Source organism: Magallana gigas, chromosome 6, assembly GCF_963853765.1.
Source record: "Magallana gigas chromosome 6, xbMagGiga1.1, whole genome shotgun sequence".
Lineage (NCBI taxonomy): Eukaryota > Metazoa > Mollusca > Bivalvia > Ostreida > Ostreidae > Magallana > Magallana gigas.
Window position 1 is genome coordinate 22942785 of NC_088858.1, and position 15143 is coordinate 22957927.

The following is a 15143-nucleotide window of genomic DNA, read 5'->3' on the forward strand; positions in this document are numbered from 1 at the left end:
TTCAATTGTACCTATCTTCAAATGAATTAGAGATAGGTATATTCAATTGAACCTATCTTTAATTGAATTGAAGATAGGTATAATTCATTTGTACCTAGGTATAATTCATTTGTACCTAGGTATAATTCATTTGTACCTAGGTATAATTATTTAGAGATAGGTATAATTATTTCCATTTGTACCTAGGTATAATTCATTTGTACCTAGGTATAATCATTTGTACCTAGGTATAATTCATTTGTACCTAGGTATAATTATTTAGAGATAGTGATAATTATTTACACCTATCTTCCAATTCAATTGTACCTACCTTCAAATAATTGTACCTATCTTTAATTCAATTGTACCTATCTTCAAATGATTTGAAGATAGGTACAATTATTTGAAGATAGGTACAACTGAATTGAAATTGGGTGTAAATAATTATACCTATCTCTAAATAACACTACGTATCGATTTTGAACCATATAACTCATAACTTCCAATGAAGCCAAATTGAGGCGCCAACGGGGTTTGCTTATTAATATTCAAATATTTAATCGTACCATGGATTAAAATTTTATAAATATAAGTAATAAGGAATCATTTTTAGAATATTAATTATGACGTGATAATTTCGGTCGGGGCGTGATCAAATCTATCTTCAAGCCATTCGGGCTTTATTGGATTTGATCACATCCCGACCAAAATTATCACCTCATAATACGCAAAAAATGATTCCTTATTCCTTACATATTGAACAATGAACATGTGTTTTTATGTAGGGTTATTGTTGTTTCTCATTCATTAACAATTTTAACATTATCTTGAAAACTACATATATAGTAAACTGTCACTTCTATTTTAAGAAATCTACTTTACTTTCAAAATCTTCTTTTCTACTACTACACATCTGTAAGAAAAACTTATTCATATTATGTACACCAGTAGGCCCTCTACTATAACTGTAAATTTCATGTCCCCCGGGAAGGGGTTTTGACTCAACGGTGGGGCCAATTTAGTCATTTAGTGTAAATTAATCCATATGAATGGGTGTGGATGGCTGTATCATGTTTAAAATTTAAATTATTTTATTTAGCTCTGGAATTTTAACGAAAGAAAATAGTACCAATGTAGAAAAGAGAATGAATAAAGCTGAATTGTCTCAAAACTAAAGATATTACTACAGCCTTAGGCAAGATTTCGAGCAGGGGTGTACATGTAATAGTTAATGGGGTAAACTTCCCTTGTTTGTTCATATCTAAAATTTAATTTGATTGAAAATGTATTTCCACTCTACGTATATATACCTTTATGCAATTATTGATATACGAAATGGGGTTATCTTCCCTTGTTTATTCATATTTAACTGTTAATTTGAAGAATTATTTCCACTCTACGTACACCGTTATGCAATTATTGTTTTCCAAATGAAATTGCTCTGTAATAACGAACGAGGTCCTATATAATTCAAGAGAATAGAACATTTTCAATAGACGATCAAGACCTACTCTATAAAAAATGTCCTCCAAACCGGATGTTGCCTATATTTTTCAGAACCACCCTCCTCCAGATTTGACAAGTTTTGCTGTATACTGTCTCGTATGAATACACCATTACCAATAACAAGGACCAAAACGTACCATAATGCACGTTAATAACTCATTATAGACATATATCACGTTTAATTTCATGTATGATCTGTGCCCAGTAGATCTTTTTCTGCAAAATTTTTGTGTGAATTATGTTTTCGAAACATTTTCCCAATTTATTATCTGAATTACACGTATGTGACATTCAATCTTTCCCATATTAAATGTCAAACAAGGGTTATAAAAGCACTCTAGTACTAACCAGTTTATTATTCGGGATTCCATGATGATCTTCAAACTTTGTTTTGTTCTTTGCTTTATAGCATTGAAGGACGTGGCATGCGGTAAGTATATTTTTCATCACCACATCGCAATCATAATGGTAACCGCCAGATAAATGTTTGATATAAATACAGTCTTCTTTACATAGGTTTGTTCAAATGAATGATATTTTTTGTTCAGAATGGAGGATAATACAAGTCTATATATAGGTAGATAATTCATATAAATATTATTTCTCTCTAATTTAAGCTTGGTGCCCTTCAGTGACAGAAGCCATGGCAAAAACTTGCATAAGTGAGGACCCAAGATGTTCCCCAGTGCCTGTTATAATAAATAACGGCACCTGTTTCAGAAGGTGCAATTACGTATGTTCAAGTAAGTATGAAAATCTGTTTTGACTTTCCACATAACTGTATCTTTCGAAAAAGAACACCTGGCAATACCTAAATTGATCTTTCTTTTTTTAATATTTTACATGGTTTAACAGTAACATTACAAACTACCCGAACTTTAATCAGTTCAGTGAGTATAATTTTGTATATACAAATTTATAAAGATAATTTGTAGATTAGTTTTAATTACAGGTTTCGTATACAGATTCGTCTTTAGGTTTTCATATGTTTAAATGGCAGAACACGCTGCCAAGGAATTCTTAAAATAAATTACCATTTTTCCCTTTGCACCCCTCACCTTTTTTCAAACAATTTGGTGCCGTACAAGCTTAATTGGCAATTTTTATCAGTTCTAGTGTAATTACACCCATTTTAGGTACAAATGTTAAATTTTCTCATTTTCTGTGCGTTTTGTTTTATTTTGCTTTTGAATCCCTTTATTACACATGTCTGCCTTCTCTGTCGATAGCACCGCCATATTTGGTTACTTTGATATGTCGCTGTGAAGATCGAAGGAGGGTTTGACAGATCGATGCTGCGGGCAGCTTATTTCAATAATTTTTGAACTACCTTTACTTATAGAACTACCTTTATTACCTTTATCCTTCATATCAATAAAGTCCAAAATTTACGGTATGTCAAGAGGTTCCTCTATATTTGATTAATGCAAATAGTGTACTTATGCATTTGCCTTTTTAGAACATCAGGTTTTTAATTAAGATAACCAAATAGTGTGCTTTCAGAATGGACTTGGCTTTGAATGTAAACAATTTGCTTTTTTTTTTCATATAGTGTTTTTATAAAAACAAATATTTAATATATGCTGTTTGATTTAGATATTGTTGATGAAACTCGATGCGCTAACCCAACACAATCCGAAGTTGAATCATGTAATGATTTCGGAGATGAATTGTGTTTTGCACACGGAATCGTAATAGAAGAGAGTGGAAAAAAATGCTTTAAAGGTTGTATGGTAGCGTGTGCTAAGAAATAAATTAAAATCAAAGTGTAACAAGTATTGTTTTTCTTATAAGGCTGAATTGCGAATTAATTAGTCATCAACATTTACTATTTATACGAGTTTATTCCATTATGGATAGCGTTTTAATGAAGTGGCAGTAAGATGCTGGTAAATCTCTCCTAAACTTTTTTCGGGCCTTTTCGATCATATCATGTGGGTTTTAATCAAAGTATACAATATTTCAGTCATGATTACTGAATAAAATGATGCTGTGTAATTCATAGAGCCCGAATCTTTTGGGGGAATATTTACAAGGTTATTTACGATACTCTTTACTTAAGTAGAAAATAAGTTTTGCAATTCAAAGCAGCACAACATTGATAACCGTTTTGTGAACAATAAATGTTAACTTTATACTCCCAACATTGATAATATTTAGCGTTATGCAACATTTCGTATTCGACTATTATGGAAAAATGAATATAATAATTTTATCGCAATAAAATACAATATCATTGCAGTTTTTTTTTTTATATCTATGCATTAGAGGAAAGCAACAAAAATCGAAAAATATGGAATGGTTAGACTGAACACCCAACAGTCACTATGTGAGCTGCAGACTTCTTGAAAGTTTTCAATCAGTAACGCTTAAACTAAACTTGTTAAACATTCTTTCAAGTATAATCGTTACTAAAACTGAATTTTTCTTCTCAATTAAATTTAACTAGAGGTACTGTGAGCAACCCTACAATTGATACCCCCCCGCTAATAAAAAATCATAACTCATGTATTTTTTCTATTATCGAAAAATTTGGATGAATCTATCTCGCCGTCCATTTCCTATAAATAACAACTGCTACAATTTTTTAAAACTGTTAATGCTAATATGAGTACACAAACCAATTTCTATTCTTTAAATTCAATTTAATTTCAAGTGTACTTTTAATGCATGAGGACATTTGCATCCTTATTTTAACAAACATGACTCAAATCAAACGAAAATCTACATGTCAAGCAGCCATTTAATATAAACATTTTGAATTATTGGTATACAGAGCCCATATTTTCCGACATTTATTTTCCACACATTTAAAAAAAAAACATCGGGGCAGGCCATTTTCAGAGAGACGGGGATAAAAATCTATAAAATGATTTCATGTGGCCTGAGACAGGGAGGCTTTGTGTAAAAATTTTAGCTTCTAATTATTTCCATTAATACAAGACATGCCGCAGGCAGGAATCAAACATTTTTTAAACAATGACCTTGAACTTCTTCAATTGACCTTCGGTCAAGGTCTAACACACCCTCAGGTTATAAGCAATCTTTATGTGGATTAAGAACTTCCAATATTTGTCCATAAGAAAGATATGGACCAGACATGAATTTTGCCCTTTCTGCCAGTACCTTGCCCAAATGACCTTGGATCAAGGCCATGACACACCATTAGGACTTAAGCAATCTTTGTGTAAAGAAAGAACATTCAATGCTTCTCCATAAAAAAGATATGGACCGGACACGAATTTTGCGCTTTTTCTGCCAGTGACCTTTCCCCAATGACCAGGGTCAAGGTCATGACACACCCTTAGGTCATAAGCAATCTTTGTGTGAAGTAAAAACTTTCAATGTTTCTCCATAAGAAAGATATGGACCGGACACGAATTTTGCACTTTTTCTGCCCTTGACCTTGCACGAATACCTTGGGTCAAGGTCACGACATTTTTATATATATAGAAAATCTTTTAAAATCTTCTTCTTAAAACTATTAGGCCAGAAAAGCCAAATTTGAGTGGAAGCATCCCCAGATCGTATAGATTCAAGTTTGTTTAAACAAGGGCACAGTTAGGCGGAGCACCCCCTCGCGAAATGAGTTATTGTGTGGGGAATGCATTATTTAGGAATATATAGTTATGTAAATGAGGAGATCACATTCTACTAACCCTCAGTTACAACAAAAACTACTGTTTCTGTACCTGTACTAAATCTAAATCCAAAAATATCAAGTTGTTGATTTGAACTGCTTACTTTCACTTTGGTTTCACAGAAGTGAAGCGGAAGTAGTTATTGTCAAGTCGTACATAAAATAACTGTAAAAAACTGTTATTTTTACGATAAATTAAAAAGTACTCAACTAATTGACTTGAAAATTATCAGGCTTTATCCATTTTAGCATGCCAAATACTTGTACGAAATTTGATAAATATCCGTGCAAGGGTTTTTCTTTAAACTTGCTTCAAAGCTGAACATACATACACGCACACAGCGATGCTATATCCCCTTCGCAACAAGATGCGCGATGGGATAATAACAAACATTCAAACACACATTAAGCTTTTAACTCTATTAACTCACCGTAACGTTGTTCTGTCACGCTACTTTCACTCTAGCCTGTTTCCCCTGGTCTACCCATAATGCTCCGCAACAGTAGGCCAGCCACGCATCATTCAATGGCGGCGCACAGTGAATGAATCCAACATGGCGGAATGTATGGTAAGCAATAGGAATCCACACAAGTAATCGTTTTATGAGCTAATTTGCTGTGTCACTTTCTATATTTTGTAACGAACGGTTTGGTTCACATCCCTAGAAGCACTATTTTGACGAATGAAGCCGTGACACAGCCAATTTATTAATTTTTAAGCCCGTTAGTTGGAGCCCCTGTAGGCTCGTCTTTTCTACAGTTAGCATTTTACGGATTTATAAGTCATTTTAGTGTAATATTTCATATTCCCAAGAAGGTACACATACTTTAAAAGTACATCTCTTGTATGACCCATAATTAGTATACAGTCAGATTAAATACGCCTGCTATCAATTAATTTGATCGTGTTAAACTCAGTCATTCGAATTTCCTCGGGGCTTTTTAAACTACATGTTTTTACATTTTACATTATTATTTGCTCTGTTAAATCTCTGTAGCACAAGTTAGTGCGACGCACCATTTGGTATGTAGATGTTAGTTCGAGTTTGACCAGAGATCTATTAATGAAGGAGCTTTTAAAATGTAAAATAAATGCAACAGTTTGAATAATAAAACATAAATTATGTTTCCAAGAATCTTATTTAAAACAGAAAAAAATAATTGATTTAAAAACTGTTATGTTTTTACTTTTTTGGAAATTACAAGTAGTGATATTCAGGATATCCTTGGTGTATATTGAACTCTAAGTTTGATTGTGATGTTCAGGATATCCTAGGTGTATTGAACTCTAAGTTTGATTGTGATGTTCAGGATATTCTTGGTGTATTTAACTCCAAGTATGGCACTGAAATAAAGGAACTCAAACAGCATAAACTGGAAACTTTATCTCACTTTGGAAATTTATCTTCTGCTGTGATCTGCATGCTTCCTACCGGCTATGGTAAAAGTCTAATATACGAATTACTTCCGGTGTTATTAAGAGAAAAATTCAACAAGAGTGCATATTTAATTGTAATTGAACCACTGAACGTGATTATAAACTTACAACTGACTAAATTAGGTTAGGATGCTATGGCAGTTAAAAACAACATGAGCAAAGAAGAGTTGCAATCATTAAAATCCAGTACATACATATACAGCCATCAATAATGAGGATGTCCGATGTGATCCAAAACAAAGTGTGTGTAATAGTGGTTGATGAAGCACATTGTGTGGTTGACTGGGGGGACGATTACAGGCCAATGTTTAAAGAAATAAAACGTTTAAGATCTGTTATACCTTGTGCCAAAATTTTGGCACTTAGTGCAACATTGTCAACACATGGTCAGCTCAAAAATGTAAAAGTTGTGTTCTCTAAACCCACAAAGAATAACATTTCGCTGATTATGGTACCAAGATTCCCACTTACTACTTTAGTGTCAACAAAAGATACCTTTGGTTATGTTTTTGTCCCATTACTGTGTGAGCTTAAGTCCAAGGGTCAAGAATTCCCATTAACATTGGTATACTGTAGTGGAAATATCGATTGGGTTGGCTATGGATTTGAGATTGCTTCTAAAATTTTGGACAAAGACATGTTTGTTGGAAGTCAAAGTCCTAAAAACCAATGGGTAGCCATGTACCATTCCTGCATTGAGAAGGGGGATAAGGTAGAGCAATCATCACTTTTTAAGCCATCAAAGATGGTCAATGTTACTTATTATATCAGTTAATACCATCTTATACTTTGATTCACTCATGAATTAATTTTCTGTATATAAGCATGTATTGTACTGTATTACTGTTATAATGAAAAGTTATGTCTTCATTACACATTGACTGGAAAAAGAGCCTGGTATTTAATTGAAATCATGTAACATACAAACATTACACAGAACCTACAAATTATTGCAGCTGAAGGATATCATCTTCAACAACCTTACAATATCACCACAAGAAAGTCCACTAAAATTAGTCTTCACGACTATCGCTTTGGGTATGGATGCTGATTTACGTCATGAAGTTCGAGCGATACATGTAGGTCCACCAAAAAACTTGGAAGGTGAGAGTATAGATATGTACAACTTTCTTACATTGAAATGATTGTTGTACATGTAGTAACCAATTAACTAATTTATCATGCACAGTGTATATACTAGTACATATAACTATATGGAATATAATATTTTAGTTATTATACATGATGAGTATTCAATTGCTTTAACAGAAATATTCTTTATTTCTTCCGGAATACAGCCTATATACAACAAGTTGGCAGAGCGGGAAGAAGTGGAGGGCAATGTGCTGCAGTGATATTTTGTAATACTTCTCATTTAGGAAGACAAGGTGTCACTTCGTCAGTGAAAGATTATTGTAAAAATGACAGAATATGTCGGAAAACTGTTATTGATACTTATTTTGGTTTTACAAGTCACACTGATGACTTGACCAGTGCGTTATGCTGTGATGTGTGCAATGCAGAACTGAAATGCGACTGGCAATTTGAGACCCCTTTAGATGAGAAGAAAAAGTGGGTTTTAAGACAAGCTGTTCAAACTTTTGTACATGCTACAAATTTGAAAAGTGTTGTACTGCCAAATCATGTAGAGAAGCTTGTTTTCAATGCTCTTTTCTACACAGAATCAAGTGCCATTAGCAAAGATTTTTCCTATTCTGATATGTTATCTTCTTCTCTGGCAAATATAATATGCCAAATGTTAGAACAATTTAATTAGTAAACTTTCAGAATTGCTCTCAGAGTAAGATCCTGTACTAAACATCTTTTTGAGATTTCAATAAATCTGGGAGGTTTGGTACATTAATTTTTGATACTAAGATATTTTTCAAAGATTGTTATATACAACACTATTTTTTCACACATCTAGATGTTTTCATCACTGAACATGCTAAAAGTACCAGTACTGTCTCAAAATAATGTAACTATTCACAATTCTTTATGTGTGTGTTACTTTCTTATAAAGACCTAGGTCAGAAAGAAGTGCATATTTACATGTAATATAAATGTACATGTATATGACTTAATAGTAACACTTACCCTTAAACTTACTGTCCAAATTCATACAGGAAGTTGCTCTTATGGTTCTGTATCCATGCTTTAATATGATCAATATTAATGGTTTTTAATGGACTTGACACCGATTTTGGGTATGAATCCATTTTGCGGCCTTGCCAAATCAAAAGGCTTAATACGAGAGAGACTGGCAATGATCAATTTTTCATCTTTATTTGCAGAAGGGATTTTATGCCTCCGTGAGCAGGTTATCTTATCCATTCCTGAATATGCTGCAGTTCTTTTTACAAGAGTTTTATTTCAGTTTTGTTAGAGTGCACATATTTAATATGCTCTTTAGTGAGCCGCACAAGATGTTCTATTTGAAGGTCACAACCAAACGACGAGTCAAATTATCCTTGTGTATTGACAAAGAGACCATAAAATGTTTCGTGGGCAGACTTTTCATCAAGCAGTGATTGCTGCATAGCCAGCAGTCTCAAAATTTCAAGGGCATACTTTGAATTATTATTATTTGCCTTTAAAATACACATAAGATACTTCAGGCAAGGTAGCATTCGGTCCCTATTAGGAATGTTAACATTTAAGAGTAGAAACTTAAAAGCAAAACCCATCTCTAGCATCAAGTGTGCATACTCATAAACACTATCACGATCATGAGTCATCACATGGATTTTTGCATAAATTATCAGAACTTGTGTTTTGTGATAGCAGGGGAATGAAGAATGTAATTGGTTTCTCTTCTGTTGAAAGGCACATAAATTTGTAATACTGGTAAGATTTTGGTTTAGGTACCCGATTCAGTGCCTTTATATTTTTTAAAATGATTTTTTCCACAAATAAACCAAGCTCCTTTTGAATAAGGGAGAGGTTCTCTTCACGTGATATCATGGATTTGTTTAATTCTTTAAATGCCGCCGGTAAAGGTGATTCCACTCCCTCCACATCAAAATGCTTTAAAAATGCAGCTATCATATGCCCATTGGTGACTGATATTGCAAGTTCCTTGCACGCATCATAGCTGTTTTTCACATCCTCAGAAACCTGTGATCTTCTTAGCTTGATTTTTTCTGCATGCAATGTTCCTGGCTCGGTACTGTTTTTATTGTATTACAGTTTAAAAAGTGCAGTGGGGAAGTTCATTTGAAGATGGAAGAATTCAAAGGTTATGGGTGTCAGGTGTTGGAATTTCTCTTTGCTAGTAAGAGCAGTAGCTCTTAATCGTTTGGCGCCAGAGAAGCGTTCCCTGGTGAGTTGATCTCCACCTATATGAACCTTTGTAGAGTCATCCACCTGAAGGCCAGCTTCTGTGTAAATGTCATCAATGAGCTGTTCATAACTGTCCAATACTTTAACAACCTCTGCATATTTCTGCTCATTTTTACAAAGAAGTGGCAAAGGTATCACGGTATTGACTTTGCTTATTTCAAAGACATCTAATGGAGGCTGAACCTTTCTTTTCATATCAAGTAGCAAAGGCTTGAAACAACTGAATACACTTACGTGTTCAACAAGCACCTCCAGAACAAGAACAACACAATCCAACTTGATGGCGGTCACATCTTCTTCACTGGGAAGAAATGTGCTTGGTGGCATCTGCAAAAGTGGTTTCTTTGGACTTTGCATAGCTAAATTGTGAAAATTTGTGTGCTGAATAATTGCAGCTGACCCAAACCAATGTTCCATATAACCCATTTTGTCTTTCCTTTCCCGACTTACTCGAACCTTGAAATTCACATTGTCACCAACAATACGGAACCGCATGCCTGATCTTACTGCATCAATGAGCTCTCCATTAAACTTTCCACCAATCTGATTTTGAACTTTGAGCACAGTGTTGTGGGACACAGTATCCCCAATGGCTTTAAGTCGGTCGTTTACTTAAGAAAAAATTATAGATACAACGTTGCATTTGTGTCCAGGAATTACAAAATAGCAGTATTTTAATTTCCACTCTATTATGATTCAATATAATGCAATAAAATTGTTAAATGTTTGCTGATAAATGCATTACAAAGATTTTAGTTTGCATAAAATACTTGTAGTTTTTCCTATACACTTCAATCCAAAAGAAAAAAAACCCAGCTGTATGTATAGAACAAGTATAAAGTTGGTTCAACTGCATAACTGGATATTTAACTGTGTAAACAATGTTTCCTTTGGCATTATACATGTACTTCATTGTACAATAGTGCTAAATGTTATGCAAATGTCATCAACAAAGCAATGGCTTTCTTAAAATATGTTAATTCAAAAAATAAATTCAATAATATTGCACAGTGGAAACTTTCAATTATTTGAAGAAAAAAACTTACCTTATTCTGTGATATCATTAGTACATTAATCAACAAATACATTAACACTGGTACTATTCAATGGTTTGAAGAAAAATAGAAAACTCAAGCTTCCCATAAAATGGCATATGGTTTAATATTTCACATATGCACATATCATGGTATCATGAGTTACAATTAGTACATTGTTATTCAACAACCTACAAAGTAAAACAAATCAGCTGTTGCTTCTGATTAGAAATTCTTATGATTTCAATGTGCAAACACATTATTTCAGTCTACTGAATGATTTAACTCTGTTGTTTGTGGTATAACAGTATCAGCTGATTTTCGAGAAAACGAAATCCTGAAAACAAAATTCAAGAAAAAAGGTGAAGGAAAACTTAATGTTGTTTGACTCCCTGCGTCCTGTTTCAGTGGAGAAATTGAACTATTGTCATACTCATGATGTACAGGTAAGGGCACTACCGATTCTACATTGCGCTTATAATAAGATCTGCATGATGCTCCTATTGTGAGAAAAAAAATTATGTTTTTAAAACAAACACCCTTTGATTTATCATGAGATCATATACTGTTACAATTTTATGCAATGAAAAGCTTGCTTACATTTAACTAATGTGATCGAACCATACAAGAATCATGCGATTCACATGAGGTCCATATCGATTTTTTATGTGAATTGATCAATAGTAAAAATAAACATTTCATTTTTAACTTAATGTTCCTAAAAGTTTGAAAAGTAGCTAACATTAAAATTATTATAATACATACCCCACAGCTTTGCTTTTGGGGCTGCATTGGTGTCCCTCCTGTAGGGGTTCCCCTGCATCTTTTTGTGCCAGTGCGAGTGCCTTTGATAGGTGTTACATGATCCTTTTATAAAAAAAAATTCATCAATTGTCTTTTAACTGATTCTTTGACCCTACAATTTTGCATGTTCTTTTTAAGTCAAAAATAATAATAATAAAGTTTGAAATTTTTACTGTCATTTACATGTTAGAGCCGAATGTTCAAGTGATCATTTCCTGTAATACATATATAAAATCACTTCCTATACCTGTTGTTTTGGTTTTGCATAAGTATGCAGATATATAAATGATGTCTGCTTTTCAATATTTAAATCTCTGGCCCTTTTTCCACCCTCGGATGTTACCTATTGATGTAATGTTCAAAATGTATTATGGATATATTGATCGAGCTATAACATATTAATAGTAAGTGCATGAAATATCAATGGAGATTTCGGTTCGCATGAGAAAAATCTCTTACAGAACACCCATGTGAGATTACCTTTTTGTTAGCTTTTGCATATTGGTGTAATGAAATAAAGGAAGGGATTTCACCAGTTGTGGTCTCAGACATCTGTCATCCAAAAGAAAAGAAAATAAGTGGTTCATTTAATAAAACTATATTGTTATTTACATCCTCTTCACAATCACAACTTAACATAATATAAAATTAAGAATTATATTAACGATACATGTAATTAGATGTATAAAGGAGCAATCTGAGTTTAAAAATGATGATTGTACTGACATGTAATGGATGTATATTTTCGGGACCGAGAAAATTCGAACTGGTGCATAGAAAGCTGTTAAATTGTCCAGCTCGGAATTGTCATATACTTGTGTGTGTACACATTACTTCTAAATTATGTGTACTTTCTCAGGAATATGAAATATTACACTAAAATGGCTAATAATTCCGTAAAATAATATTCGTGGAAAAGACGAGTCTACAGGGGCTCCAACTAACAGGCTTAACAATTAATAAATTGGCTGTGTCACGGCTTCTTTCGTCAAAATAGTGCTTCTAGGGATGTGTACCAAACCGTTCGTTACAAAAAATAGAAAGTGACAAATTAGCTCATTAAACGATTACTTGTTACCGTCTTCCATGGAAGACGGTATAAAGAGTTGAAATAATTTACAGTCTCCGGATTTCGCACTTTCTCTCCTTTGTGATTGGTAAAAAATACATGATGTTAAAATTTACATTTGTTTCATTAGATGAAATATTGTTCGGCACAAGGGAGATAATTTTCTGATGATCTTTTTTACGTACGACTTAACAAATTTCTTAGATTTCAAATCTTATAAAGTGAGCAAACGAAAAAGCAATACAAATAGCTATAAATAAAATTCAGGCTGAAATTGTTCAGTACAACTTGTTGAAGCAATATTCTATAATATCTATAGAAACTACTTGTTCTTTTCTATTTGTATTGTTTATGCAATTTGAAGAAAATATGAAAATTTGATACGGTATGGCTAATATCAGTAGGGAGGTTTGCTTATCAAAAACGGTAAAACTAATATCAGTAACAAGGTGCTGAATGCAGTTGAATTAACTTTGATTTTACTAAAATAAACGACCATTCCTAAGATCTCTTTTTACCCTCTTCCTTGGAAGACGGTATAAAGAGTTGAAATAATTTACAGTCTCCGGGCTGTGCACTTCCTCTCCTTTGTGATTGGTAGAAAATACATGATGTGAAAATTTACATTTATTTCATTGGTTGATATACTGTTCGGCACAAAGGAGATAATTTTCTGATGATCGATTTTACGTACGACTTAACAATTTTCGTAGATTTCAAATCTTAAAAAGTGAGAAAACGAAAGAACAATAAAAATGGCTCTTAGGCCAAAAAAAATTAATGATTTGTTTCTCAGGCACCGCCGCATCAGTAAAATCATCGCCGCATCAAACTTTTTTATCGTTATTTTTCCGGATTTTTTATATATCATTATCGGTTTTCTCTATTATGGAATCTATGTAAACAAACGCTCAGAACAAATGCTCGTCTCTGTCAGTGAAAAACGTTATTTTATCTGAAACATCTACTCAGTGACCAACCTAGGGGGCTACCTGGGCTAAATACAACTTTGTGTTAATATAATTACTAGCTTTGTGGTCGGTAACTTCGCCAGAATTTCCTCAGGAAGAAAGGTTGAAGTTGCCCTGTATTCTGAGTTGACGATCGTGTAAGTTAACTCCAAATGCAATAAAATGATAATCATCTAATTCAAAAGACATTTTCATAGCCTAAGTTAACCCCTGTTGTGATTAATAACTAGCGACTGTCTTATCTTCAGAGATTATAAATACGGTTGATATGCAACCACATATTGTGCACTGAAAATTACAACCGATGTTTCTAACTTTAGGTGCTGATATTAAAATTAGTTGGTAACTTGTAATTAATTAATAACACTGCCAAGTTAGTGCTAAAATAATCATGAAACTGTTTGTCTACAGTTATCTTTAACTAAAAAATTCTGTACAACCAACTATATGACGGTTGTAATTGGGTCAAAGGGTTGGACTAATACCTCCAAATTACACTTAAACACATAGACTGATTTTATTTGTCATTTAGCCAACACAATTACAAAACATTTCAGCTACAAAATGTATGAATACACATAATAAATTAAATTAAAAAAATTGTATAAGATTTTAATTTTTTTAGGAGTTTTTTTATTTTTAATTGACTTGCTTCCAATCAAATTCAAATTAAGGTTGAATCTGTGTATAAATGTATTATCATTAGCATTATGCCATTGTCAAAGAATGGAAGTCTACCTGATTTCTCAAATTTCTCGCTATTTTTCTGTGAGGGAGAACTTCAGAAGTGAAGTCTCCATAAGCTAAGTTTGGTCTGGGTTGGTCCCTGTTACCACAACCACTGAAATTTCTTTGCTATCTTCAGAAATTGAAGCCTCTGTGATATTGCATAGAAACAGGAATAAAGGACACTTGTATTGTTTGAGAATTTTATGATGACTTATTTACTTTTCCTTGATTTCTGTCCTCAAGGCACTGAAGATTGATAAGAAAACATCCCAAATGAATGCTTTATTTGATAAATTTTTATATGGCAAATTCAACTAGTAAAATGCCATAAGAAGTCTCCTATTTCAGTTTAGACTTCTGTGGAGGGGGAAGATGGGCCTCAAAATGAAGCAGGGGCATAAACCATTTGTCTGGTTTGTTCATATGCAAAAACTCAACCTTATAAAAGGAAACAGAACAGTTTAAACTAAAAAGAACAAATTAAAACAAATGTTTAAACTTTGCCAATGTATGAGCTTGATGAATATCTGCTGATGAGTACACAAATAAATCATGTATTATGGGTTACCGTCATTGTAAATTTTGTCTATACAAAAACAAAAAAAAACAAAAAAAAAAAAACCTGCCTGCC

At 33.1% G+C, this 15143-nt stretch overlaps 2 long non-coding RNA genes across 2 annotated transcripts; both read left to right on the top strand.

Annotated features, from left to right (window-relative positions):
* The first annotated feature begins 1774 nt into the window (after positions 1-1774).
* Positions 1775-3260, top strand: LOC105347847 (uncharacterized). The gene is made up of 3 exons (XR_903454.4): positions 1775-1915; positions 2103-2228; positions 3082-3260. It is a non-coding gene; the product is annotated as an uncharacterized lncRNA (long non-coding RNA).
* A 3513-nt stretch (positions 3261-6773) lies between these two features.
* On the top strand, positions 6774-8435 carry LOC136276586 (uncharacterized). The gene is made up of 3 exons (XR_010715104.1): positions 6774-7275; positions 7520-7667; positions 7862-8435. It is a non-coding gene; the product is annotated as an uncharacterized lncRNA (long non-coding RNA).
* Positions 8436-15143: the final 6708 nt, after the last annotated feature.